The sequence below is a fragment of the Pinus tabuliformis genome, chromosome J (genome assembly GCF_031772625.1).
Source record: "Pinus tabuliformis cultivar Carrire ecotype Pingquan chromosome J, CPIR1, whole genome shotgun sequence".
Classification (NCBI taxonomy): Eukaryota; Viridiplantae; Streptophyta; class Pinopsida; order Pinales; family Pinaceae; genus Pinus; species Pinus tabuliformis.
Genome location: NC_142295.1, coordinates 1,079,660,026 through 1,079,664,243, shown reverse-complemented (window position 1 = coordinate 1,079,664,243; position 4,218 = coordinate 1,079,660,026). Strand labels below are relative to the sequence as shown.

The 4,218-nt window shown below is 40.6% G+C and overlaps 1 pseudogene; it reads left to right on the top strand.

The window, feature by feature from the left end:
* The first annotated feature begins 947 nt into the window (after positions 1-947).
* Positions 948-3,725, top strand: LOC149230719 (subtilisin-like protease SBT1.7 pseudogene; annotated as a pseudogene).
* The last annotated feature ends 493 nt before the right edge of the window (positions 3,726-4,218 follow it).

Below are 4,218 nucleotides of genomic sequence, written 5' to 3'. Positions count from 1 at the left end.
TTGGTTATTTATGGAGTTTTAGTATATTTAAAAATGATAAAAATAATATAATAATATTGTTATTAACTTTTCGTTGTTAAAAAATATTAATTTAAATAATTTAGTGAATAATTTATTTTCCTAATTATATTCATTCAAGTCTCTAATTCATTTCCAGCTTTATATAAGTTCAAGTCTCTAAACATATTATAATAAACATAACTACACTAATAATATATAAAGAAAACATCACTTAAAATTTAATATTTTATCATCTCTAATTAAAATATCTCATGTGAAAACAATCAAATTAAAAACTCTAAAATCATATTAAATTTTTTCCCACTTATATAATTTGTATTTGGTGTAAGTTTCACCATCGATCTATAAAAATGATTTTCCAAAATATTTATTTTACTATTTACTTAAATTTACTATCTATTTAAATTAGATTAAATAACTACCCTAAAAATATATTTATATAAATAAAAATTTATATTTTATTAATTTAAGAATAAATTAGTTACAAAAGAAAATACCTGAGACATTTCGTATAAATACCGCCACAAATTAAAAAGTCTAAATTGAATTAATAAAATAAATATATAAAAATTCTAAATAATAATATTAATAAAAATTATAATAAAATGAAATAATCCTAAATATTTTAAACTTTTCCCACCTTGTCCTCTGCTAAAATATGATCCGAACGCGAGCCCAATTCAATGTCCCACGGCTCTTCCCCTGTTAAGGTCGTGGAAATTTTATTGACTAAAAATGGCATCTAAAACCCAGTATCCTCGAACACGAGATATTGTAATCATCCATTAAAAACCAATGTAGTTGTTTCTTGGGCCAAATATTCCACATCATGTCTCTCTCAGTTGAATGCAACTGGCAGCGAGATATTCCATCATCTCTTTATGTAAACGCTTTCTCATTTTCTTTTGTCAAGCAGGAAGCATGATTCAACAATATTTCTCAATTACATGGAATTTACCTGGAATATTATACACGCTCTTTCCTATAAATTTAGACATGCATCGCATGAATTCAAGGCAAGGAATGAGCTCTAGGGATTAAGTCCCTCTTTGTGCGTGATTTCATTGCTGTCATTTTGTATCATATCGCTGCTAGTGATATGGAGATTATTAAGGCTTGTAACTGCGCAATTGTCTTGGTGATCATTAGTTTAGTGCTGCCTTCACCGGCGTTGGCTACGTCTAGTGATGATGATGAGGAGATCAAATCTTATATTGTTTACATGGACAAATCCATGAAACCCCGTCATTTCAGCCTCCACCAACACTGGTACGCTTCAATGATAGACCGGGTTTCAGGATCCAAATCGGATCCCACTGCTATGCTATACATGTACGATACGGTGATGCATGGCTTTTCTGCCAAGCTGACCAGCACAGGCGCTCAAGCTATGCTGAATATGGATGGATGCTTGGCTGTATTGCCGGATTCCGTCGGTAGACTTCATACTACTCGGACCCCGGATTTTCTGGGGTTGAGCTCTACTGATGGTCTATGGCCATCGTCGCATTACGGTGATGATGTCATCGTGGGCGTGGTGGATACAGGAATATGGCCCGAGAGCAAGAGCTTCAGCGATCATGGCCTAAGTACTCCCGCGCCCGCGAAATGGAAGGGAGAGTGTGAAGTGGGTTCCGACTTCAATGCGTCCCACTGTAATAATAAACTCATTGGAGCCCGTTACTTTGTCAAAGGATATGAAGCCAAGTACGGTCGTGTCCACGGAAAAGACGATTACAGATCTCCTCGGGATGCCGAAGGACATGGTACGCACACTTCCTCTACTGCGGCCGGATCGGAGGTGCCTGCTTCCAGCTTTCTTGGTTTCGCCCCAGGGACGGCTAGAGGTATGGCTACCAAAGCTCGATTGGCCGTCTATAAAGTCTGTTGGGCGGTTGACTGCGTAACTTCAGATGTGCTTGCGGGAATGGAGGCGGCTGTTTCGGACGGAGTCGACATGCTATCGATATCGCTCGGCATCGTTAGTGATGCCGCTTATTATGATGATATTATAGCAATTGGTGCTCTGGGAGCGACTGAGAAGGGTGTTTTTGTCTCGTGTTCGGCCGGTAATTCAGGGCCTTATGAGATTTTCAACACGGCGCCATGGATAACCACCGTAGGCGCCAGCACCATCGACAGAGAGTTCCCGGCTCCCGTCGTGCTTGGCAACGGCAAAAGCTACATGGGCTTCGCCCTCAACAAAGACTTGTCTCTGGCCAACGAGCAATTGCCTTTGGTATACGGGAAAACCGCGTCGAGTAAGAAGTATGCAAATTTCTGCATTAATGGAAGCCTTCATCCCGATAGGGTCCGTGGAAAAATTGTACTCTGTGATCTTGGACAAGTCGGAACTATAGAAAAAGGACTGGTCGTGCAGCGAGCCGGCGGTGCGGGGATGATTCTAGTTAATCAGGATGAAGATGGAGACTATTCGCTGACCAGACATTACCTGTTCCAGGCGACCATGGTGGGTCCCAAGGCCGGGGAATACATAAAAGCTTACATAAACACGAGTACAAATCCGATGGCAACTATGAAATTGGAGGGGCTGACTGTAATTGGTAAAGCACGAGCTCCGGTCGTAACAGCATTTTCGTCCAGAGGACCGAATACCGTCGTTCCGGAGATCCTTAAACCGGACCTGATTGCTCCGGGAGTCAACATATTGGCGGCGTGGACAGGGCACGTGGGGCCAACGTACACCGACAAGGAAAGAGTAGATTTCAACATAATCTCTGGGACTTCGATGTCTTGCCCTCATGTGACCGGCATCGCGGCGCTTATACGCGCTGCTCATCCGGCATGGACACCCGCTGCAATAAAATCGGCTCTCATGACATCTTCCGTGCTATTCGACAACCGCAAAAGCCCTATAAGCGACTCATTCACCGCTTTACCTGCAAATGCCTTTGCAATGGGCGCGGGTCATGTGAATCCCAATGCTGCCTTGGATCCCGGTCTCCTCTATGATCTTGGAATGGACGACTACGTTAGCTTTCTGTGTACCCTAAATTACACAGCAAAGCAAATTCATATTCTGACAAGGCAGGCAACATCCTGCCCCAAATTACGCTCCGCGCCAGGAGATCTCAACTACCCATCATTCTCGGTGGTGTTTAAGCCGCGTAGTTTGGTTCGTGTTACGAGGAGAACCGTGACGAACGTTGGAGGAGCACCGTCTGTATATGAAATGGCAGTCGAGAGCCCTGAAAACGTAAATATAACCGTGCAGCCAACGACGCTCGCCTTCGAAAAGCAAAACCAGAAGGCGACTTATACAGTGACATTTGAAAGCAAAATTGCAGCTGACCACAAACCTAAAGGACGCCAAGCCTTCGGTCAAATATTGTGGAAATGCGTGAAGGGCGGAACGCAAGTTGTTCGCAGTCCTGTGGCCATAGCCTGGACAGTGGAGTGATGAAGAATGAGTGGACTGGCCCAGTTGTTCGTCTGTGGGCCTCTAGTTTGAATAAAAGTAGAAGCCATCCATCCATGAAGATGTAACGCATTTTGTTTTGTTTTTACGTCGGTACAACGACACGACACCACGGGGTCTTCCAACTTCCAGTCATTGTAGGCTTACCTTACTCCATGATCTTCTGCATGCTTACTTGTCAATTCCTATTACCTGTAAAATGAAAATATCCTGTTGCCAGTAAAATAAAAATGTGATACAGGAAATGTTTTCAAAGTTGTTAGACTATGCATTTCACTTTATGCGAAACCAATTAATTCGCTTATGCAAATACTTTTTCCAGCTTGGAAAAAAACTTCTGTTTTATATTATGATTAAAACCGTACATATTTATATTTATGATGGACAGATCGCCATTCATAAATCTTCTAACATCTACAATTTGATTATATAGAGAAGTAAATTACATAGAGAAGTAAGCTTATGATATAGACATTTGAAACTGTATACTAATATCAGTAACTATGAATCTATATATTCTCTGCCTCATCCACAATATATCACAGAATTACAGTAAGAGAGTCTATAAAACTAGAATGTATCTCGGATCATTTACATGTTCTGTATATAACTACATTAAAATAAACATTTCTCTTATTTTTTCTATGCCAATATTACAAACACAAATGTGACCAAACAATTCACTTATTACAAATCTAAAGATGCGAGTTTGACAACTTTCTATATAGGTGGTTTTTATCTTCAATCTCTCTCTCATG